This window comes from Phyllobates terribilis, unplaced genomic scaffold (genome assembly GCF_046119375.1).
Source record: "Phyllobates terribilis strain yellow unplaced genomic scaffold, ASM4611937v1 Scaffold_71__1_contigs__length_7168151, whole genome shotgun sequence".
Lineage (NCBI taxonomy): Eukaryota > Metazoa > Chordata > Amphibia > Anura > Dendrobatidae > Phyllobates > Phyllobates terribilis.
This window is the reverse complement of record NW_027362831.1, coordinates 6,324,001-6,349,998: the sequence shown is the minus strand read 5'-3', so window position 1 is coordinate 6,349,998 and position 25,998 is coordinate 6,324,001. Positions and strand designations below refer to the sequence as shown.

The window sequence follows — 25,998 nt, the reverse complement described above, 5'->3', positions numbered from 1 at the left end:
TATCCTTCGTGAAGAATTCCAAAGTTATCACCACATAAAGTGACACATGTCAGATTTAAAAAAATGAGACCTGATAGGAACACAAAACTGTCTGCGGGAAGGGGTTAAATCAGAGTATTTTGGGAACTAACCACTGTAGTCAAAAACTGTGACTATAGACAATAACACATCTACTGAAATAACCAATCTCAAGAGTCTCCATCAGTAATAAACGAGTAACTAGTGGTGAAACCTCTCTGGGGTAATTGGAGTATGGGGCTCGGTGGCTCTTGGGAATCTAAACTATCATAAGGGCCAATATTTTCTGTCAGATGAGTTTCAAGAAGAAATATTAGATGTTCAAAGAGAACTTTTTATAATACTGCAGAGCTGAGGTGTCTTAAATTTAGCTTAGAGATATATCATGGCACAGGTGTAATGTTTTTTTTGTTTAGTTTATCACAATAGGGTTTGAAGTTAGTCGGTTTTAAAAGAAACTGAAAAGTCAGGATAAAGGGAAACTCTGTTGTTATTGTACAGAAATTCACACTTGGCCTCACTGCACATTTAATGTTGTAGATAATAAAAGTAAAGTTTGGCCAGAAAGACTGGACCTGGTCTTGTAGAGACCATATGAGCACATTCAGCAGCACAGAAGGGAGAGAAGGGAGATTCATCCAACAAGATATCAGGGTTCTAGGAAGCCAACACCATCATTACCCTCCACTTTCTCTTACAGGCCCATCATAATATTTTTTTTAAGTGATTTTCTGGCTTTGTGGTTTACAGATCTGGGCAGGTAAAATCTCCTAAGCACAGGGAGTAGGTGGATCCTCCAGGTTGTAAGTTCTATGGTAAAGGGTTTCAATGCCCAAAATCATTTGAACAGTTTTGGGTGGAAGAGAATGTTGTGGTCTAGAGGCAAAATGGTGATCACACGATTGTGATACAGCCGGACTATACCATCGATAAAGCAGCCACAGCCGGTGACTGAGAAGAATCTGTGACTTCTCTGCATTTAGTGGTCACTACTCACCTGGGTGGTTATCTGTAGGAATCTCCTCTTTACACCGCTCATCACCCCTCACATATGCCTCTATAGTATTAATATGGGTGAGATCTTCTCCCTGAAACAAATATTGTAAAAGTCACAGACAGATGGAGAAGTCACATCTATGATCAGCTCTAATCCTGCCATCTCCACCGTTCTCATTACACAAGTATAAACCATATAATACTGCTGGATTAAACAAGACTGAACACAAGACCTTCACAGCCGTCTACACATCATAGGGGAGATCTCATGACACCTTCTCTCCATCTACCTGATGATCCTGAGGAACATTGGGATCTTCTTGTTTAGAGTCCTGTGGAAGAAAAGGATGGGGACATCTGTCTGGTGTTGTCCTCTTACTGGATAGATCTGGAGGAAACACATACAGGGACTGAATTCATTCCTTACATACAGATAATTATAGGCCGTGTGTATTTAGTCCTGTCTATTACCTGGTGATGTGAGGGGCTGGGGAACCTCCATCATGACGTCCTTGTACAGATCTTTGTGTCCTTCTAAATACTCCCACTCCTCCATGGAGAAATAGACAGTGACGTCCTGACATCTTATAGGAACCTGACACATACAATGATACAGTCACCCCCCCCCGATCCTTTCATAGCGTTACTGTATAATGTCCCAGCATTCCCAGCAGTGTCACCTCTCCAGTCAGCAGCTCAATCATCTTGTAGGTGAGTTCTAGGATCTTCTGGTCATTGATGTCCTCATGTATCAGGGGGTGAGATGGAGGTCCTGTGATTGGGCACAGGGGTCTTCCCCATCCCTCAGACATAGGGTCCTGACAGCGCTCACTAGAGGTCTTCTTCAGTACTGTGTAATCCTGGTTATGGAGAGACACATTAATAAATCTCACTACAGACATTTCCAGAGTCCTCACCTCTCCAGTTCTGTCCATCTGTTATTCCCATAGATAAGAATGATGTAATGTGACGTCATCAGAATCTCTCACCTCTCCAGTAAGACGGAAGAGGATCTCTAGGGTGAGGTTTAATATCCTCTCTGCCATCTTGTCTCTATTCATATCCATCTTTGATGGGTCCATAAGGAAAATTCTCTTAAATAGAGTTTCTTCCTTGGAGTATGTAGCTGAAAACGTTTCTCAAAGACTCATCTTCCATAAAGCTAATTCTCGTCTCATTTACCGACACTACAATCGGCATTAGTAATACTGCAGGAGATATTCATTATACGTGACATGAGAAATAACTACTTCATGAGAAGGACTACGACATCTTCATATTCTACTACGGCTCTACAAACATATTTAGCCAGAGTTCTTCACTGACTACATCTCCACCGGCCGTCTATATGAATGTTTCCCGTCTTCCCCGGACTGTAATCTTCTATCACGTTAGATCTCATGTCTGATTCACACACAGAAGTTTGAGGCTTTGATACATGGTAAGGTTTTTAATATTAAACAGAGTAGGACTATCCCGAATGGGTTCATTTTACCATGGTTGGATAGCTTTCATGCTATTTTTGATCAAAAACAGTGTTACTAAGAACCCTATTTTATTTAAATGCACTTTTGCTTTTTATTTATTTATTTACAGCAGAGTTTATGATCATTTTTCTTCTTATAGGTTTTTTTTCTGATTTATGGCCATAGTAAACATGCATTTATGTGCTGCATGGATACCAACTTAAACCAAGCTCAAATTCTGTGTTTTTTTCACAGGCACCAAACCAGATATGTATCAAGGTATTCTAATGTGGTTAATGGTTGTGTAGTCAATGGGAGGTATGTGTCACAGAGATGGCTGGTCTCTGATGTAACCCGGAGTGTTTCTCGGGCACATAAGCACTAAGAGGATCGTTTGGTGCACCTGGGAGCCGGGTTACGGGTAGCTAGGAGAGAATGGGCGAGTCCAGCTACCCACATACCTCACCTCTGGGTGTGGTTAACAGCCTATAAAATGGAGGCTGCTGTTTGGCACATGGTCTGTGTGTTTGGAGGGAGAAGGCCTCCTGTGTATGTTTGTCTTCAGACCAAGCCAGGATACTAGACGCTACCCCAGCTTGTGTGCCACACAGGCCTGGCTGAGCAGAGACCTGCTAAGGACATTTACTTTGTTTGCCTGATCTAAAGGCTATTTTCTTTTCTGTTTGGCTTCTGGGATTATGAAGCAATAAACCCACATGAACTTTTAAAGGAACATGCCTCCTGTTTTCCTCCTGTCACACCCAAGTGAGTAAAACTTCTACAATTGGTGTTAGACTTGCGGGCAGCGTTCCCAGCAGAGACGTGTGAGTGCTACAGGATGGACTGCATGCCCTGGGGGAAGTCTGTTGCAAGCCAGCAAGCATCGCCAGACGAAATGGAAAACCTGCTGAAACACCTAGTCCAGTCGCAGCAGCATCAACAGGAGACCAACAGCCTGTAGTTACAGCAGATCCAGCAGCACTAGCAGGAACAACGTCAGCAGATGCAGCTTCTAGCAACCGACATCCAGGGCAGGACGAGCACTCCAACCCCAGGTCCGACTGATTACTCCCATGTCCGGAAGGCGGTATGACGGGCTTTTCAGAAAATGACCCCAGGGGATGACATGGAGACCTTCCTGATGGTGTTTCAAAGGGTGGCCGAGAGGGAGAAATCTCCACAAGAACAGTGGGCAGAGGTACTGTCGCCATACTGGACTTGGGAGAGCCCCAGAATTTAGCTTTGCAGGATGCCAAAGAGTATGGCAAGCTAAAAAGTGAGATTCTTGCACCCTTGAGGTTGACAATGCTTATCAGGGCACAGTAGGTTCGTATCACCAGAACAAACCACCTCCGTCCCAAATGTTTGACTTGCTGCACCTGCACCTGCTGCAGCCAGAGTCCTCAATGCCTGCGCAGATGGTAGAGTGGGTGGTGATGGACCGGTTTGTGCACTCCCTGCTGAGGCCCATACAGCTTTGGGTTGCCCAGGGTGATCCCCGGTATGCTGATGAACTGGTCGGACTGATCGAGAGATACCAGGGGGTTGAAGTTCCTTGGGAAGGCAGCCCACTACATGCTGGAGTTCCCAACAGGGGGTGGAGGCCCAAAAGGTGGTAGGACTTCCAAGGTCCAAATGGACGAGGGAGGTGGTGCCCAAGTTCCATACAGATGATGTTGTTTGCTGGAGGTGCCACGGCCCAGGCCATATAGACGCCCGTTGTCCCCTGACCCTTGAGTCAATGGACTGCAGCATAGGACAACATATTATGTTCATATTATGCTTATCCGGCCTGCAGTGTGAACTGTCCACCCAGCGAGGGGTCACAAGCATGTCACGTGAAGGTGAATAGATGGGAAATACCGGCACTGCTAGATTCCGGGAGCCTGGTGACTCTTATGAGGGCCACCCTTCTTCTCCAAATTATCCCGGGGAAAAATGTCGGCATTCAGTGCATTCATGGTGATGCTAAAGACTACACTACAGGCCAGAGTGGACATTGAAATGGCCCACGGTACAGAGTCCCACGAGGTCGGCATCATTCAGGACTTGTTGCACCCTATTATTATAGGCTGGGACTTTTGCTTGTTTTGGGATCTTTAGGGGAAGGGTTCTGGGTTCGCTGGCTCTGATAAGAAAAAAGTTAACCCTAATGAGGTATCACCACACCCAGAGTCAGACAGGTTTCCTTTTTGTGTCCTTGTGGGGGATGAGGAGGTAGTGCCCACTGAGTCTGCCATTCCAGAGTTAGGGATGACCAGTGAGAATTTTGGGTCTGCCCAACATAGGGACCTAACTCTGAAGGAAGTCTTTAATAATGTCACTATTATAAATGGGGTTGCACAGGAGTCGGGGGCTGACACAAGGTTTCCCCATTTTATGATGAGTAAGGAGTTGTTGTACCGGGTCAAGAAAGTGAGGGAGGAGAGTGTGGAGCAGTTAATAGTGCTGGACCCCTTTAGATGGAAGGTGTTGGACATGGCCCATTCACATGTCTTGGGGGGGACATCTGGGAGTGGAAAAACGCAGGAAAGGATCGTGCAAAGGTTCTATTGGTGAACATTGGACATAATTTCAAAAAACATCACAATAAAAGATAATACCTTACCAACACCAGGTCAGATTGCCAATGCACTGCAGGATGCAGCAAGCCTGCATGATAAAGGCAGGGCCAGCACATGTGCAAAATACTGAAGCAGACAGCCACTCACTAACGTACCAAATTCATGGAGGGGGTGGCTGTGTAGTATTATACATGCACACCGATGGAGTCTGCATAGGGCGGGCGCCAGTCACACAGATATGTGTGATGCACAGTGCAAAAAAATGTGCAAAAAAGATGAAAAATAGTGTATAAGATAAATACCCCACCAGGCCTCTTTAGTGTTGGCTGGGTGAATTGGGGCATATGTCTTGTGGGCTTGCATGTATATAGTGCTTAGCAGCCCGTCTGATCTAATAGTATGGGTGTCATCAATAGGCTGCAAGCCAGACAATGTGCATCACACATATCTGTGTGACTGGCGCCCTATGCAGACTCCATCGGTGTGCATGTATAATACTACACAGCCACTCCCTCCATGAAATGGTAGGTTAGTGAGTGGCTGTCTGCATCAGTATTTTGCACATGTGCTGGCCCCGCCTTTATCATTGAGGCTTGCTGCATCCTGCAGTGCATTGGTAATCTGACCTGGTGTTGGTAAGGCATTATCTTTTAGGCTATGTGCCCACGATGCAGAAATGCTCTGGATTTTTTCTTGAGCGTTTCTGCATCTCCCTGGCAGAAAAAATGCATGCGGATTGTACGGAAGTTAAGCGTTCTTCACATGCATTTCCGCATGTGGGTTGTCAAGCGCTTTCCAAGCGATTTTAGCATCACTTCGAAAGTGCTTGACAACTTGGTAACACTATATAAATCCATGCAACCAGCATGGATTTATATAGGGTGACTGAAAGAATGGTAAAAAATAAAAAATAAATATATACTTACCTTCTGATGGCCCCCGGTGTCTTTATCCGATGCGTCCTGGCTTGTGGGCAGCTCGCAGTAGACTAAAGGACTTGCCAACGTCAGCGGTCGCGTGACCCATCACATGACTAATTGACGTCATGGCAGGTCCTTTTCAGACCATCGCGAGCTGCCAGCAAGCCGAGACGCATCGCTAAGGACACCGGGGGCCATCAGAAGGTAAGTATAATGTATATTTTTTATTTTATTCTTTTTTTTTACAGGTTCTATGGTACCCAGGTCAGGAGGAGAGTCTCCTGTTCTCCAAACCCAGGTACCATCCGCACATTGAAACGCATGGATTCCGAATCTGCAGATGCAATGATGCGGATTCCATGCGTTCCAATGCAAGTCAATGGCGGTGAAAAAGCCGCGCTTCCGCAAAATAATTGGTAGTGCTGCGGATTTTTCCGCAATGATAATCCGCGGCGGAAATTTCCGCAGCATGTGCACAGCACATGGGATTATCATTGGGGAACATGGCAGACCTTCTACCAAGCGTTTTTAAGCGTTTCTGCAGCGGAATTGCCGCTGCGGAAACGCTTAAAAAATGCATAGTGGGCACACAGCCTTACTGTGATGTTTTTTGAAATTATGTCCAATGTTCACCATTTTTAATGTTTAGTGTTAGGACTCGCAAGTATGAGGACCCTTGACGTTTGGGTTGCGAGCTTGTGTATTTTGGCCAAAATATCGACCAATACCTCACGTGGTGTATTTATCTTCTACACTATTTTTCATATTTTTTGCACATTCTTTTTGCAGGATGCGGCCAGGCCTCTTTAATGTTGGCTGGGTGAATTGGGGCGTCTGTCTTGTGGGGGTGCACGTATATAGTGCTGGGCAGCCCGCCTGATCTAATAGTATGGGTGTCATCAACAAGCTGCAAGCCAGAAACTGTGCATCGCACATATCTGTGTGACTGGAGCCCTATGCAGACTCCATCGGTGGGCATGTAGAATACTAGACAGCCACCCTCTCCATGAATTGGTATTTTAGTGAGTGGCTGTCTGCATCAGTATTTTGCACATGTGCTGGCCCCGCCTTTATCATGGAGGCTTGCTGCATCTGGTGTTGGTAAGGCATTAACTTTTTCAAAGGTTCTATTGGCCCGGATGTCACCGGGAAATATTTAAATATTGCAGGTCTTGCACTACGTGCCAGTTAACCGCCCCCACCTCTCACTTTTGAAGTCCCCTCGTGCCATTGCCCATTGTTGAAGTGCCGTTCGAGAGAATTGCTATGGACTTGGTCAGTCCCCAGGTTGAATCTGCTCGTGGGCATCAATTTATATTGGTTATCCTGGACTATGCCAAACGCTATCCTGAAGTGATTCCACTGAGTAACTCCTCCGCAAAGAATATATCCCGTGAGTTGGTCCAAGTTTTTTCCCCAACAGGCTTACCAAAGGGAGATACTCACCGACCAGGGAACTCCCTATATGAGTAAGGTGATGAGGGAGTTATGCAAAACCCTCCAAATCTCCCAACTGAGGACTTCAGTATACCATCCTCAGACAGATAGCCTAGTCGAAAGGTTTAACAAGACTCTGAAGAGTATACTGAGGAAGGACATAAAAAGGGACAGTAGAGACTGGGACTGTCTCCTACCATATCTGTTGTTCTCCAACCGAAAGGTTTCACAGGCCTCTACAGGGTTCTCGCCATTCGAACTTCTGTATGGCCGACATTCGCGGGGTCTTCTGGATGTCACAAAGGAAATCTGGGAAGCCGAATTCACGCCCCACAGGAGTGTCATCGAGCACGTTGCTCTGATGCAGGAGAGGATTGTGAAGGTGATGCCCATCGTAAAAGAACATCTCCTCCAGGCACAAGAAGCTCATGCCAGAGTCTACAACCGGTCAGCCAGAGTGAGGGAATTCAATCCGGGAGACTGGAGTCCTCATGCTAATTCCTACGGTGGAAAGTAAGTTCTTGGCCAAGTGGCAAGGGCCGTATAAGATGGTGGAAAAAGTGGGTGAAGTGAACTACAAGGTTCATCAACCGGGACGACGTATGCCGTACCAGATATACCACATCAACCTCATTAAGCCGTGGCAAGACAGAGAGGCTGTGGAAGCTCCATGCTTGCTGTGCAAGCTAGAAGGTGACGTTGGAGGAGTCGCAGTAGCGGAAACGCTAACGAAGGCCAAGAAACAGCAGTGTCGGGAGTTGATGCAGAAGAACAGGGATCTCTTCTCGGAATTGTCGGGCTGCACAAGGGTCATAGAACACAAGGTTCTGACGGAGCCACATGTGCGGGTGAACTTGAAGCCCTATCTGATACCTGAGGCCCGACAAGAGTTGATATCCAAAAGAGGTAGCTTGTATGCTGAAGCTCAGTGTCATTGAAGAATCCAAGAGCAGTTGGTCGAGCTTGATCGTCTTGGTCCCAAATCCCAATGGTGAGTGGAGATTCTGCAACGACTATTGGAAGTTGAATGAGGTCTCCAAATTTGATGCATATCCCATGCCATGCGTGGTTGAGCTGATCAAGAGGCTTGGGGAAGCAGGGCACATAACCACCTTGGATCTGACGAAGGGATATTGGAAGATCCTCATGGCACAGGTAGCCAAAGAGAGGACTGTGTTTTCTACGCTAGACGGATGCTTCCAGTATGCCCGGATGCCGCTTGGACTGCAGGGGGCCCCTGCAAAATTCCAGAGAGCTATGGATTGCATCTTTGCATCCCATAAGAAATATGCCGCAACATACCTGGACAATGTTATTATCTTCAGTCCAGACTGGGAGAGTCATCTGGAAAAGATTCAGGCTGTGTTTGATGCTCTGAGGAAGGTGGGGTTTTCAATAAACTCGAAGAAATGTGGCATGGGGAAATAAGAAGCCAAGTACTTCGGATATGTAGTGGGTAGAGGCGAGATAAAACCCCAAAATACTAAAGTAGAAGCAATCCAAAATTGGCTGAGACTGGTGTCAAAAAAGCAAGTCAGAGCTTTCCTGGGAATCGTGGGATACTACAGGAAATTCATCTCAAACTTCGCCATGTTGGACGCACCCCTGACTGACCTCCTTAATGGGACAAAATCAGCCAAGGCCAAGTGGACTGCAGAGGCGGAGACGTCCTTTCAAAAGATTAAACTGTGTAGGCAACTGGTCCTGGTTCCCCCGGACTTCAAGAAAGAGTTTATACTGCAGACAGATGTCTCAGATGTCGGGTTAGCAGCAGTCCTTTCCCAGGAGATACACGGGGAGGAGCACCCTGTCCTCTACCTGAGTAGAAAGCTGTCCTCCTGCGAGAAAAATTATTCGGTCATAGAGAAGGAACGCTCGGCTATAAAGTGTGCGGTGGACACCTTATCGTACTGTTAGGTCGAAAATTTAGATTATTATCCGACTATGCTCCACTCAGATGGATGAGGGAAAAAAGTGAAAAAATGCCAGAGTCACCCTCGGGTTTTTAGCCCTACAGGACTCCTACTTCCCTGTAGAACATAGAGCAGAGAGGCTACATGGTAATGCCGATGATCTCTCGAGAATCCCCTGTCTGGTAGTAAAAGGTGTCAAGCCCACGGCTTTAGGTGGAGGGGGGGGTATGTAAGGTGGCTAATGGTCTCGTAGTCGATGGGAGGTATGTGTCACAGATGGCTGGTCTCTGTGATGTAACCCTGAGTGTTTCTCTAGGGCACATAAGCACTAAGAGGATCGTTTGGTGCACCTGGGAGCCGGGTTACGGGTAGCTAGGAGAGAATGGGCAGGTCCAGCTCTCCACACACCTCACCTCTGGGTGTGGTTAACAGCCTATAAAATGGAGGCTGTTGTTTGGCACATGGTCTGTGTGTTTGGAGGTAGAAGGCCTCCTGTGTATGTTTGTCTTCAGACCAAACCAGGACACTGGACGCTACCCCAGCTTGTGTGCCACACAGGCCTGGCTGAGCAGAGACCTGCTAAGGACATTTACTTTGTTTGCCTGATCTAAAGGCTATTTGGTTTTCTGTTTGGCTTCTGGGTTTATGAAGTAATAAACCCACATGAAATTTTAATGGAACATGCCTCCTGTTTTCCTCCCATTGTGCCCCAGTGAGTAAAACCCCTACAATATGTATAAAGGAAAGGGTATGGCACTCACAGAATGTTGCAATAATCCGCCTCAATGCATTTTCCCAACAGGTTCATTAGGAGGTTTGATAGAGGGATGATAATTCATGATGTTCAGCATAGTGTGCCTAACAGCCAGGTGTCCATGTTTAAATATCCCACTTCATGCAAAACCCCTCCCAGACTAGGAGGCTCATTCCCATTCCTAGAGGTGAATTGTCACAGGATATACAGAATAGAGTCTGTCTACAATAATATACTGCGCCTACACTACTTCTCATGAGCTATAGGTTCGATAATGTCCATCACCTAGTGTGCATGTCGGGAAGTGATGTGCTTTATGCTGAAACACCAGATAAACTGATTGCCGCCGCGCCACTCGTACCTGTGGCTGCGCGTGCCCGCAGTTATCATTCCATCTAGGATCATTGTCCACAAATGTGCATGTCCAGATGTCTGTGTTCCACACCGGAGCGCATATGGTATTGGATTGCATTCCACCAATAGATAAATCCTCTCTCTGAGATCAGTATCACGGGAGACTAAAAACAAGTATTGCACATCCTCCCATCATGCAATCGGCATGTGGATCTACTTTATCACTACAAAATATATGGGATGGTGGCCCACAGTATACTCCTAAATGGTCATATTTGACCCCTATTGCATAATTAGAGATACACATGGAACACCACACTTGTTAGTTACTAAATAGTAGAATTTGTGATATAACTGTTAAGAAATAATTCTGATATAGAAGCTCAGATCTCTTGATGAAGTAAAACAATATGTGAACCTCGTTCACAGGGAACTGAGTAGCAATGGGTAGAGTATAAAATCCTAAAATGTAATCCAGAATGGGTCTGTATTCATACAAAACAGGCATAGGAAATTTGCTCATTCAGTCCCTTAGGGCCTAGTGAATCCAGTCTGGAAATCCACTCACTTTCCTTTTTGAGGATACATCTATTGAGATCACCACCTCTCACATTGGGTTTAACCACCTCAATGATGCAAAAGGAAATGTCTCTTGTTTCACCTCAATGTGCACTGTTCATGTGTCTCACTAATGGGGTGTCCCGATGTCACGCCAGGTGTGAGGGCAACACAGTGAGTCACGCTAGGTGTGAGTGCAACACAGAGGAGAAAGGGAAAGGGAGCCCAGATACTAGGGAAAAGGGGGAAGAGGTGACCTCCTAATCTGGACTAGCATCACCCTGTCTCCCCCTAACATCCCTATACAGCCTCCGCAACTGTCACCCATCACATGCCTCGCCCAACTATCCCTGGCATAAGGCTATAGCTGGGGGTGGAAGGAGATGAGCACTAGTCAACCCCCGCTAGCACTCTAAAGACAAAAGGGGAAGACAACACAGGGGAATTACAACTTTGCTTTAGAAGAAACTCCAAACAGGGCACACGGCCTCAAGACTCCAAAGAGGACGTGATGCTGCTTCAGCCAAGTTCCAAGTAGAAATGAGTATACCCAGCGACGCCAACATAGACACACCAGGTATATATACACCCAGACTAAATGGAGGTAGAATCTGGGTCCTAAACAAAGCCTCCCATCTAGGCAGCTGTCTGCATTGCCAAAGGTGGAGATCTCCTGCAAACCCCTGCAGGGCGACAGTCTGTCACCTCTGACACACCTGTGACACCCAACCATGGCGTATTTCACCCAAATGCCCCCTACACACTCCTCTTAGACTGCCTCTTGGTCGTGCATACATAATCTAGGAGGTAGGTGCATGTGGCCACATATACAAGTCCTGAGGTTTTACAGTTGGAATAATCCCTCTGGAAAAAGGTTTCACCTGTAGAAGAACTCAAGAAAGATTTACATGGTCTCATCCAATTACATGTACAACTTTCTACACATCTAAATAAACCACAGATTCTTCTATCTAGCCATGTCCACTTGGGTGCAGTTTTTTTTTAGAAACTATGCACTAAACGGTCTCTAATTGACCAACCCTTTCTGAAAGTTATTGTGGGAGTAGATCACACAGCACCCTCAGGTCCAGGTCGGCCACAAGTACATCCTAGTGTTTTCTGAGGATAGTAAAGATATGGTCACTCTGATTGTCACAAGTTCCTATTGTAACGGGTCTGGGAGGCGGAACCTCTGAGCTACTATACAAGGGGGCGGTCCTTGTAAGGGAGCGGGTGGCGACCAGGCAGGCAGTCACAGCAGGTGACCGGGACAGTCTCTAGAAGAACGGGCAGGAGGTCACGGCAAGTGACCGGGGCAGTCTCTGGATGAACGGGCAGATGGTCACGGCAAGTGACCGGGGCAGTCTCTGGGTGAACGGGCAGATGGTCACGGCAAGTGACCGGGGCAGTCTCTGGGTGAACGGGCAGATGGTCACGGCAAGTGACCGGGGCAGTCTCTGGGTAAAGGGTTGGTACGACCTGTGGCGGCTGATGGTAGAAGTGAGCTCCCAGGTGAGCAGGCGAGAGTCCCTGGATAAACGGGTGGTCACAGCATGTGACGGCGGAGCCTCCAGGAAGACCAACAGACAGGCGGCAGATGAGCGCTCCCAGGTGAGCGGGAAGAAGTCACTGGACAGGCGGGTGGTCACAGCACGTGACGGCAGAGCCTCCAGGTAGGCTAGCAGACAGGCAGCAGATGAGCGCTCCCAGGTGAGCGGGCAAGCTGGTCCATAGACAGACTGACAAGAGTTGGAAGGCAGACCGTCGGACCTCAGGCAAGCAGGCAGGTAGTTGATGTGCGCTCCCAGGTGAGCGGGCAAGCTGGTCCTTAGACAGACTGACAGGAGTAGTAAGGCAGACCGTCGGACTTCAGGCTAGCAGGCAGGTAGCAGAATATCAGGCAGGAATAAGACAGCAAGCTGGCAGGAATCTGGCAGGTATCTGGCAGGTAACTGGCAACGGGACCTGAGGGCTGAAGCAGAGTAGTGAACAGTGCAACAACATTGCTCGGGCACCTCCATTTTGGAGGAGGTGCCTTATATATGGTGAAGTCCTCCGGCCATTGGCCGGGGACTCCTTAGGACGGCGCGCGCGGCCCCTTTAAGAGGGAGGGAGAGCGCGCGCGCGCGCGCCCTAAGCACAGTGGCCGGGAAGGAGCGCGCGCTGCCAGCAGAGCGGGAGGAGGACGCCGGGCACGGAGCAGAGAGGTGAGGGGAACAGCGTCCCTGCCTAGCAGAGGGCAGGGACGCCGGCGCTACACCTATTACTTGTGTTATCCCATATTTTTCTTGGTGTCTTGGTTAGGTATGTAGGAGTGTCTCTCTCTCCTGTTTTTCTGCAAACAATCGTGCGGAATCCAAAATGTACTGTGGGTACCTTTTTTCCTTGAATCTGGTGTTTATGTCTATTGCCTGTATATTAATATCTGTGACATTAGAGCAGTTTCTTCTCAACTGTAAACATTGGCCCTTGGATATTGTTTTTTTTTTTTTGGTAGGATGCGGTGGTGGCTATCCCACTTTAATAGTTTATGGTAGATGAGTGTCCCTAGGGTCCAAACCAGGGCTGTGGAGTCGGAGTCGGTGCCCATTTTGCTGAAGTCGGAGTTGGAGTCAGTATAAAATGGACCCACACAGACGCCTAAAATATATAATAAATTGGGTACAATAGTTCAATGCAGTTTGTGAGGAATATTTTTTCATAAGAATTTGGGAAAGTTATGAAATGTCCTATAAATGTCTTTCCTATTCCTGATCTAAGGGTCTAGACTTTTAGCTGAGAAAAATGTGTCCTATTGTAAATTTATCACTTAAACATGAGCCATGTATGAGGGAGTCGGAGTCGTGAAGTCGGAGACGGTGTCATGGATATTTAGGAGTAGGAGTCAAAGGTTTGGCTTACCGACTCCACAGCCCCGGCTCCCATCCCGTACTTTCTTGATTGGTACATCAAGGAAAGGCAACTAGTAATAATTAAACTCTGATATAAATATAAGGTCCATTCTATGGATATTGAGTTCCCTGACAAATTCAAGACATTGCTCACTCGTCCTTGACCAGATGATAAAAATGTTGTCTATATATCTATATCATGCCCCAATATATGGATGCCACCACTTATAATCATCCCTGAGCATTTTGGTTTCCTCCCACCAGCCCAGGAATAGATTAGCAAATGAGGGGGTACAGGGGCTCCCCATCGCAGTACCCCTGAGCTGTTGGAAGTACTTCCTGTCAAAAAGAAAGAAGTTATGAGTAAGAGTGAATTTTAGAAGATCCTCCATGAAGTCATTATGTCTGCTACACTCTATTGATCTCGATTTCTATAAACATCTTACTCCTCTGATATCATCTTCATGTGATATATTACTGTACAAAGCCTCAATATCTAGTAAGGCCTGCTCCCCTACATGCCTGTATACATGCTCGAGAGTATACATGGAGGGGAGCAGGCAGAGGGAAAACCAACTCCAGAGGGATTAATCCAACTGTAAAACCTCAGGACTTATTCCAACTGCAGGACCTCAGGCGGTACTGTGGGAACATTATACTGTGTGGGGCATCATCCATACAGCATAAGGGGCATAATGGGGGGGCATCATACATACTGCATAAGGGGCATTACACTGTGTGGGGGTATCATACAGCCTGCATAAGGGGCATAATGGAGGCATTACACTGTGTGGGGGCATCATACATCCTGCATAAGGGGCATAATGGAGGCATTGCACTGTGTGGGGGCATCATACATACTGCATAAGGGGCATAATGGAGGCATTACACTGTGTGGAGGGCATCATACATCCTGCATAAGGGGCACCATACATCTTGCATAAGGAGCATGGCACTGTGTGGGGCATCATACATACTGCATAAGGGGCATAATGGGGGCATTACACTGTGTGGGGTATCATACATACTGCATAAGGGGCATAATGGGGCATTACACTGTGTGTGGCATCATACATACTGCATACGGGGCATAATGGAGGCATTACACTGTGTGGGGCATCATACATACTGCATAAGGGACATAATGGGGGCATTACACATACTGTATAAGGGGCATAGCGGGGTCATTACACTGTGTGGGGCATCATACATACTGCATAAGGGGCATAACGGGGGGCACTACACTGTGTGGGGCATCATACATCCTGCATAAGGGGCATAATGGGGACATTACACTGTGTGGGGCATCATACATACTGTATAAGGGGCATTACACTGTGAGCGGCATCATACATACTGCATAAAGTGCATAACGGGGACATTACACTGTGTGGGGCATCATACATACTGCATAAGGGGCATAATGGCGGCAATACACTGTATGGGGGGCATCATACATCCTGCATAAGGGACATAATGGGGGCATTACACTGTGTGCGGGCATCATACATACTGCATAAGGGACATAATGGGGGCATTATACTGTGTGGGGGGCATCATACATCCTGCATAAGGGACATAATGGGGGCATTACACTGTGGGGGGCATCATACATCCTGCATAAGGGACAAAATGGGGGCATTATACTGTGTGGGGGGCATCATACATCCTGCATAAGGGACAAAATGGGGGCATTATACTGTGTGGGGGGCATCATACATCCTGCATAAGGGGCATAATGGGGACATTACACTGTGGGGCCATCATACATCCTGCATAAGGGGCAAAATGGGGGCATTACAATTTGGGGCAGTAAAGGGGTCCTGTACTATGAGAACAATACGTTTCCTCCCTTCCTGTCTCTATAGTTGGGTCGTATGTATCTATTACAGGAAACAGAACAAAAACCTTATGATTCTTATAAAGGGGCAACACAAGACCCCAAAAGAGTCTCCGTGCTGAAGGGGTTAATGCCCCCTGCGCCCAGTAATAGGGGGTCTCCACATACCTCCACCTGCAGAGCCGCCACCACATATATGGCTGCTCTGTGCGCACAGGAGCTGTGATGAGGTCACAGGAGGGGAGGAGTCAGGGGTCACATGATCAGGGGCCTCAGTGGATGCAGGACTCTGCTGTGCTGGTTGTCATGGTGCTGGATGAGCTGAAGTTTATGTGTGGGGTCAGGAGGGGTTTACAGTGTGGATGTAGCAGAGCCGCGTGTGTACGAGGCGTACGGAGCAGAGCCACGTGTGTACGAGGTGTACGGAGCAGAGCCGCGTGTGTACGAGGTGTGTGTGCGAGGTGTACGGAGCAGAGCCGCGTGTGTACGAGGTGTACGGAGCAGAGTCGCGTGTGTACGAGGTGTACGGAGCAGAGCCGCGTGTGTACGAGGTGTACGGAGCGAAACTGCGTGTGTACAGAGCGGAGCCGCGCACGTAAGAGGTGTACGGAGCAGAGCCGCGTGTGTACGAGGTGTACGGAGCAGAGTCGCGTGTGTGCGAGGTGTACGGAGCAGAGCCGCGTGTGTGCGAGGTGTACGGAGCAGAGTCGCGTGTGTACGAGGTGTACGGAGCAGAGCCGCGTGTGTACGAGGTGTACGGAGCGAAACTGCGTGTGTACAGAGCGGAGCCGCGCACGTAAGAGGTGTACGGAGCGGAGCCACGCATGTACGAGGTGTACGGAGCGGAACCACGCATGTACGAGGTGTACGGAGCGGAGCCACGCACGTCCGAGGTGTACAGAGCAGAGCCACGCACGTACAAGGTGTATGGAGTGGAGCAGCGTGTGTACGAGGTGTACAGAGCGGAGCCGCGTGTGTACGAGGTGTACGGAGCGGAGCCGCATGTGTACGAGGTGTACGGAGCGGAGCCGCGTGTGTGCGAGGTGTACTGAGCAGAGCCGTGTGTGTACAAGGTGTGCATATCTGTGCGCTGTAAGGTTGCTGCCGGACAGGTCGTGGACGGGAGGTATGTGTCCCTGAAGTACCAACCTTCGGTGATGTAGGACCCGGAGAAGCAGGCTCCAGCACACATAGTGCGGAGATGGAGTTAATGGACCCAGATTAAGGGGTCGGGTTTTACGAGCAGCTGAAAGAGCTGGGGGTGGGGGGGGATCAGCTGCTCACTTACCTCCAGTCCAGGTCTTGGAAGGCCTGATTTAAGACAGTTGCGCCTCTCTCAGTGTGCTGTGTGTTGTGCAAGGTGAGCAGACCTTACATGTGCTGCTCAGAGTCTGCTGGAGGCAGAGAAAGGCATCTGCATTTAAGCGGCTGAAGCCGTGCGGCATATGGACGGGTTATTTTGAGTTTTGTTCTGTTATACCTTTTGTGCCAGAAAAAGGCTGTTATGTTTTGTTTTCCTGGTTGGTTTATGGACATTTAATAAACCACCAGTTTGCTTTGGAACCTGAGGACTGCATTCCTGTGTGAACCTGCGCCTACCCGAGAGCTAATCTGTCACAAATTGGTGGAGAATGCGGGCACAAATCCCAAGGGGCAGTGTGACTGCTACAGGAAAATGTCCTGGGTGAAGGCCACCAGCCAGCAAGATTCGTCCGACAGCATGGAGGAGCTGATAAAGCAACTGGTGCAAGCGAATATGCATCAGCAGCAAGCTCAGCAGGAGACCAACAAATTGATAGTACAACAGTTCCAGCTTCAACAGCAATAGATGCAGCAGCGACAGCAGTAGGAATAGATGACGCTCCTGGCGGAGGCCCTCCATATCAGTGAAGCCGCACCACCTCCAGGCCAAAGCAACGAGACCCAGGTGAGGAAAACTGTAAGAGGGGTGTTGCAAAAGTTGACTCCGGGGGATGACGTTGAGGCGTTCCTGGCCGTGTTTGAGAGGGTGGCGGACCGTGAGAGACTACCACCGGAGCAGTGGGCGGAGGATCTTGCACGATATCTGATCGGGGAACCACAGAAGGCGTATTTTGAGCTGGCACTGCAGGACTCTAAGGAGTATAGCAAGTTTAAAGCTGAGATCCTGGTGCGGCTGGGCATAACCCTGGCAGTCAGAGTACAACGAGTCCACCTCTGGGACTTCCACAGGGACAAACCTCCTTGGTCACAAATGCTTAATCTTTTACACCTGGGGACAGAAGTGGCTGCAGCCAGAGACTTGTTCCCCAGCCAGATGGTCGAGAGAGTGGTCATGGATCGGTTTATCCACTCTCTGCCAAAGCCGATTTAGTCCTGTGTTGCCCAGGGAGATGCCCAAAATGCAGACTTCCTGGTGGGCCTAGTAGAGAGATACCGGGCGGTAGAGGTTTCCTTGGGTGGTCAAGCAGTGGTTAGGTAACCTTTCTGGGGCTCTCAAAAGAAGGGGACTAAATCTTAACTGGGCGTTCATCCAAAGTCCAAGAGGCAGATGAATCGCAGCTGGGGAATCAGTCCCAATCCATCCTCTGTTGGAGTTGTCATGCCCCTGGTCAGCATTGCTCCTACTTTGCCTACCCTGCTTGTAGCGCGGTTCATCAACACGGCGAGAGCCCTCACGCGTGCTCAGTGAACTCAAACTCAGGAAGTTTGCTAACCCTGATAAGCGCCAAACTCCCTCATTGGCTGGTTCCTGGGAAGGTGGTGGGTGTCCGGTGTATCCATGGGGACGCTAAAAATTGTCCTGTTGCCCGGGTGGATGTAAACGCGGACTGTGGCACCACAGCTCAGGAAGTGGGGGTTGTTAAAGACTTGTTGCACCTGATGCACGGGACTGTGCATTATTCTGGGACGTGGGGGAAAGTGGTGACACCTGGTTGCTCAAATGACAGCCAGAACACCCCTGAAGAAACCTCGCCGCAGGCCGTAACCGAAGAGTTTCCCATGTGTGTTTGTGGGTGATGAGGATGGGGTAGCATCCCCTGACGCCAACATCCCTGACCTGGAGGTGTCCGAGGGAAACTTTGGAACTGCCCAACTCAGGGATTTAACTCTTAAAGGAACATTTGATAATGTGTCTATGCTTAACGTTGTTGCTCAAGAGCCGGGGGTGACACCAGATACCCATACTTTGCCGTCAATGGGGACTTGCTATACCGAGTCACCAAGGTGAGAAGGGAGCTCGTCGAGCAGTTGCTGGTGCCGGGAATATACAGTCGTAAGGTATTAGACATGGCCCATGCACATGTGTTAGGTGGTTGCCTGGGGGTAGAAAAAACACAGGAACGAATCCTCCAGAGGTTCTATTGACCCGGTTGTCATCGAGAAATTGTAAATTATTGTAGGTCATGTCCCACCTGCCAGCTGACCTCCCTGGTGACACGCCTCCGGTGCCGTCACCTATCATTGAGGTGCCCTTTGATCGCATAGCCATGGATCTGGTGGGGCCCCTGGTAAAGTCTGCCAGATGCCATCAGTATATCCTGGTGGTACTCGACTATGCAACATGGTATCCGAAGGCTGTGCCGCTACATAACTCCTCCTCCAAGTGTATAGCTCGGGAGTTGGTCCATTTTTTTTCTAGAACGGGGTTACCTAAGGAGATCCTAACTGACCAATGGACCCCATTTATGTCAAAGGTGATGAGAGAGTAGTGCAAAACTCTGCAAATCACACAACTACGGACCTCAGTCTACCATCCACAGACTGATGGCTTGGTGGAAAGGTTCAACAAAACCTTGAAGGCCATGTTAAAGAAGGTCATAGAGAAGGACGGCCGAGACTGGACAGCCTACTTCCGTACCTTCTCTTCTCAATCAGAGAGGTACCACAGTCCTGTACTGGATTCTCCCCTTTTGAACTGTTGGATGGCTGACACCCCCCAAGGACTCCTGGATGTGGCAAAGGAGACCTGGGAGGCGGAGTCTATACCCTACAGGAGTGTAATCAAACACGTGGCCCAAATGCAAGAGAGAATTGCCAGGGTGATGCCCATCGTGAAAGAGCACCTCCTCCAAGTACAAGAGGCGCAATCTAGGGCATACAATAGATCAGCACGAGTGAGACACTTCAACCCTAGGGATCGGGTACTGGTACTTACAGTGGAGAGCAAATTCCTGGCGAAGTGGCAGGGCCCCTACGAAATAGTTGAAAAGGTTGGTGAGGTCAACTATAAACTCCACCAGCCAGAGAGAAGGAAGCCCTACCAGGTGTACAACGTCAAATTGATTAAGCCATAGCGAGATAGGGAACCCGTGGAAGCTTCGTGTTTAGTGGCTGAGCCTCACGCTGATGTGAAAGAGGTCAAGGTGGCAGAGTCACTGTCAAGTGCCCAAAAGCAACAGTGCAAAGAGTTGCTACAGCGAAATAAAGACCTGTTTTCGGAGTTGCCAGAACTCACTCGGGTCATAGAGCATGAAGTACTCACAGAGCCTCATGTTCGTGTCAACCTAAAACCATATCGGAGCCCAGAGGCCTGCAGAGAGGTGATCTCGAAAGAGGTGAAACGGATCCTGAACCTGGGAGTCATTGAGGAGTCCAAGAGTGGCTGGTCCAGTCCTATAGTCTTAGTGCCGAACGCAGATGGAGAATCACGGTTTTGCAACAACTATAGGAAGCTGAACAAGGTCTTGAAGTTTGACGCCTACACAATGCCTAGGTTAGATGAGCTTATTGAAAGGCTAGGACCCGCTCGGTACATCACCACCCTGGACCTCACCAAAGGATATTGGCAAATTCCCCTGTCCAAAGAGGCCAAGGAGAAGATGGCCTTCTCGATGCCAGACGGATGTTATCAATATGTCAGGATGGCGTTTGGGTTGCAGGGAGCTCCGGCCACCTTCCAGAGAGCCATGGACTGGATCTTAGCACCCTGCAAAAAGTATGCAGCAGCCTACCTAGATGACATCATCATATTCAGCCAGGACTGGGAAACTATTCTTGGAAAAGTTCAAGCCATACTTGACGCCCTAAGGAAGGCGGGCTTTACCATCAACCTGAAGAAATGTGCCACGGAGATTGAGGAAGCAAAGTATCAGGGCTACGCGGTTGGTAGAGGGGAAATAAAACCACAAATAAATAAGGTCGTGGCAATCCTGAACTGGCCACAGCCCCTCTCGAAGATGCAGGTCAGGGCATTTCTAGGCATCGTGGGCTACTATCGAAGATTTGTCCCTAAATTTGCCCTGATAGCAGACGGATCTGCTGAAAGGGACGAAGTCAGCTATGGCCAAGTGATCCACGGAAGCTGAAGTGGCCTTCCAGGAATTGAAACTGGCCCTCTGTAAACAGCCAGTCTTGGTGGCGCCCAACTTCTCCAAAGAGTTTGTGGTCCAGATGGATGCATCGGATGTTGGGCTGGGAGCAGTCTTGTCCCAGGACATTAACAGAGAGGAACACCCTCTAATGTACCTCAGTCGGAAACTGTCCACATGCGAGAAGAACTACTCTATAGTGGAAAAAGAATGTTTAGCCATCAAGTGGGCGTTGGACACTCTGACATATTGCCTGTTAGGTAGAAGGTTCAGGTTAGTGTCGGACCATGCTCCACTGCAGTGAATGCGAGAAAAGAAGGGGAACAATGCCCGAGTAACTAGATGGTTCCTAGCCCTACAAGATTTTAGTTTCCAGGTAGAGCATAGGCCTGGGAAACAACATGGGAATGCTGATGCCCTGTCAAGGGTCTATTGTATGGTGGCAGAAGGTGCCGAGGCCCCCGCTTTGGGCAGAAGGGGGGTATGTAAGGTTGCTACCGGACAGGTCGTGGACGGGAGGTATGTGTCCCTGAAGTACCAAGCTTCGGTGATGTAGGACCCGAAGAAGCAGGCTCCAGCACACATAGTGCTGAGAGAGAGTTAATGGGCCCGGCTTAAAGGCCCGGGTTTTACGAGCAGCTGAAAAAGCTGGGGGAGGGGAACAGCTGCTCACTTACCTCCAGTTCAGGTCTTATAAGGCCTGATTTAAGACAGCTGCGCCTGTCTTAGTGTACTGTGTGTTGTGCAAGGTGAGCAGACCTTGCATGTGCTGCTCAGAGTCTTCTGGAGGCTGAGAAAATCACTACATTTAAGCGGCTGAAGTTGTGCTGCATATGGACTGGTTATTTTGAGTTTTGTTCTGTTATACCTTTTTGTGCCAGAAAAAGGCTGTTATGTTTTGTTTTCCTGGTTGGTTTATGGACATTTAATAAACCACCAGTTTGTTTTTGAACCTGCAGGCTGCATTCCTGTGTGAACCTGCGCCTACCCAATAGCTGATCCATCACAGCATGTACAAGGGGTACGAAGCGGAGCCGAGCGTGTACAAGGCGTACGTAGTAGAGCTTTACGTGTACGAGGTGTACGTAGCCGAGCCTTGCGTGTACGAGGTGTACAGAGCGGAGCCGTGCGTGTATGAAGTAGAGCTGTGTGTTGTGGTGTTTACAAGGCGTTCTTTATACTCCATTTAAAGTCTGGCAGTTGTGTGTTGTTCCAAACTATTCACACTTGGTCGCTGACCAATACCATACTACAAGGCCAGTACCTAAAACCGTGGTCGTCATACATCAGATATTACTGCGGTACTAATCCAGAAATTTTTAGGGAACGTGTCAAATATTCCCTCACCTACTGTACTCATCCCTTGTAGATTGTGAGCCCTCGTCGGCAGGGTTCTCACTCCTCCTGTACCAGTCTGTGACTAATTTTTGTTCAAATTATTGTACTCGTTGTTTGCTATGTATACCCTGTTACACATGTAAAGCGCCAAGGAATTAGTGGCGCTATAATAATAATTATACTCCGTTTAACCCCTTAAGGACCGAGCCACTTTGTAGGTTAGTGACCAGGCCATTTTTTTTCAATTCTGACCATTGTCACTTTATGAGGTAATAACTCTGGAACGCTTCAAACGGATCCCCCTGATTCTGAGACTGTTTTTTTTTGTGACATGTTGTACTTCACAACATTGGTAAAATTTCTTTGACATCACTTGCGTTTATTTGTGAAAAAAAATATGGAAAATTTCTAAAATGTCACAATTTTCATACTTTGAATTCCTATGCCTTTAAATCAGAGAGATATTTCACAAAAAATAGTTAATAAATAACATTTCCCACATGTCTAACATATCTACTTTATTTCAGCACAATTTTGGAACCAACATTTTTTTTTATTAGGTAGCTATAAGGGTTAAAAGTTGACCAGCGATTTTTCATTTTTCCAACAAAATTTACAAAACCATTTTTTTAGGGACCACATCACATTTGAAGCGACTTTGAGGGGTCTATATGACAGAAAATACCAAAAGTGACACCATTCTAAAACCTGAACCCCTCAAGGTGCTTAAAACAACATTCATGAAGTTTATTAGCCCTTCAGGTGCTTCACAAGAATGTGAATGGAAAAAAAATAAACATTTTATTTTTTTCCACAAAAATTTTACTTTTGTCCAAAATTTTGCATTTTCACAAATCTAACATGAGAAAATAGACCATGCAATTTGTTGTGCAATTACTCTTGAATACGCTGGTATCCCATATGTGGTGGAAAACTAGTGTTTGGGGTCACGACAGAGCTCGGAAGGGAAGGATCACCATTCGACTTTTGCAACAAAAAATTGGCTGGAGTCGGTAGCGGACGCCATGTTGCGTTTCAAGAGCCCCTGATGTGCCTAAACAGTGGAAACCCCCTACAAGTGACCCCATTTTGGAAACTAGACACCTCAAGGAATTTATCAAGATATGTGGTGAGCACCTTGAACCCACAGGTGCTTCACAGAAGTTTATGACGTTGAGCCGAAAAAAATAAAAAATCTTATTTTTACTACAAAACTTCTGTTTTATGCCCAAATTTAGCATTTTCAGAATAGGAAAAAGAGAAAATGCACCATACCATTTGTTGTGCAATTTCTCCTGAATACGCTGATACCCCATATGTGGGGAAAACTAGTGTTTGGGGGCTCGGAAGGAAAAGAGCCCCATTCGACTTTTGCAATGGACGCCATGTCATGTTTGGAGAGCCCCTGATGTGCCTAAATAGTGGAAATTCCCCACAAGTGATACCATTTTGAAAACTACACCCATTGAAGATTTTATCCCGGGGTATAGTGAGGATTTTGAACCCACAGGTACTACACAATGTGATAACATTAGATCGTCATATAGAAAATTTCAATTTTTTCACAAAACTGTTGTGTTAGCCCCAATTTTTTCCCTTTTGCAAGAGGTAACATGAAAAAATGGACCACTCAGTTTGTTACCCACTTTCTTCTGAGTGTGGCAATATTCCACATGTGGTCAAAAAACACTGTTTGGACAAATGGCAGGGCTCGGAGCGGAAGAAGCACTATTTGAATTTTACAACACAGATTTGGCTGAAATAGAGTTCGTGACATGCCAAAACAGCAGAAACGCCACAATTGACCCCATTTTCTAAACTGCATCGCCTAATGAATTAATTTATGGGTGTAATGAGTATTTTGAATCCACGTTTTGTTAGAGGATTTACTTCAAAATGAGTGTGAAAAAAAAAAAAATTCTTTTTTTTCACAAAGCGTAATATTTAGGACAAATTTTCAATCCATAATAGTGAGAGGTGAGGAAGTGGACTCCAAAATTCAGATTCCTCTTGTGCGCAAACGTAGCGCCATTAGCAAAGTTTGACTGAATGACCGGACCCAAAAGGGATGGAGCACCCTGTCTTTTTAGGTCATAAATTCATATATATAGGGTACAATGTCCCCAGCATCACATTTGGCAGTAAATACGACTATACCTTGCTCACAGAGCATACCACAAGTTATTTCATTAGTGCTGGAAAAAATTGCATTGAAATGAAAGGCAACATGTTTCAAAATGGAGTGTAACAATGTTGCAAAGCTGAGCATGTTCACAGGATAAAAGAACATCCGGATCTACTGCCACTCTCGGGAAAAAAGGGACTAGTTGTACAACTTCTCTATAGCGCAATCAATCCCTATATGAGGGACGGATGTGCCAAGTGACGCTGGCACACTATAGCAGGTCCCTGCCCGGCAAGGTAGGAAATGCCATGAGCGCAGAACAACCCATCCTTTTACAGAATACATAAAGAGACAGTATGCCACAGTACATGAGGGCAGTTTTTGCAGGTATAACGGGCTTTATAATAGCCAAATAAAACAATAAGAAAGCCCATTCTTTATTGACCAGAAACAGCTCGTGTACTAGGTATCCTCCATGAAAATCCGCCATTTCTATAACGCCAAACAGTAGAAAGGTTTATAATGACTTCTTTAGATGGCACGGCATAGTCAATCTGGCGAAAAAAAATAAAATGTATGCTATTTCAGTAAATTCCTCTTACAGTATTCATCTAGGGGTATAGTGAACATTAACTTTTAAATTTAGTTTTTTTTTTGGACTCCAATTTATTAATGGACGAAGAAATAAAAAGAATAAACAGAAAATGGTAGCAGGTCGCAAGGGTAAAAATGAAAAAAATAAATCCACTTATTCTAGGGATGTGTGGTAGGGACGGAAACATTCCCTAATGCAGAGGCCCGGCTTATCAGGACAAGTGTCACACTGGTAAATGGTCTCCCTTCTAACTCCACCTTTATAACACACCCTGCATCTCTTTTGGGGTCGACCTTTTTTGGCTGTCGGTGGCACTTGTGATGGAAAATGCTGCCCGGGGACAAAACTGCTGGCCGCGCTAGATGATTCAACCCCCACCCTCCCTTGGTCTCCAAATATTAAGTGTTTTATGACTTTTTCCTGGAACTCAAGATATGTTCCTTGGTTCCCCAGTTTTCTGGTATAGAACAAAGGAATTGTATAGGGCCACTTGGATAAGGTGTACGGCAAGTTTTTTTATACCATACGTGAGACTTGTGAATGGCACTGTAAGGCTGCAGCATCTGGTCCGCAAGGTCCACACCACCCATGAACTCGTTGTAGTCCTGTATGCAGACTTGCTTCCAGACAGTAGAACTTGCCCTGCGTACAGAGACCTGGATGCTTCTGTCAGCATGTATAGATGACAGCATGAGGACATCTTTTTTGTCACAAAATTTGACAAGCTGCATTTCTGCATTACAGAGTGCCTTTATTTCACCTGCCTTTAATTTTTGGGTGACAAGAGTCTTGGGCAGCGCTCTTTGGTTCCGGTGTATGGTTCCACAGGCCACGTTTTTTTTGGCAGACAGGCACCTCAACAGGGGTACACTCGTATAGAAGTTATCTACGTACAAGTTGTACCCCTTATCTAAAAGGGGATGGACCAGGTCCCAAAC

The 25,998-nt window shown here is 47.3% G+C and overlaps 1 pseudogene; it reads right to left on the bottom strand.

Annotated features, from left to right (window-relative positions):
• The window catches only part of LOC141194433 (uncharacterized), a 53,375-nt pseudogene extending 27,725 nt beyond the window's left edge, over positions 1-25,650 (bottom strand).
• Positions 25,651-25,998: the final 348 nt, after the last annotated feature.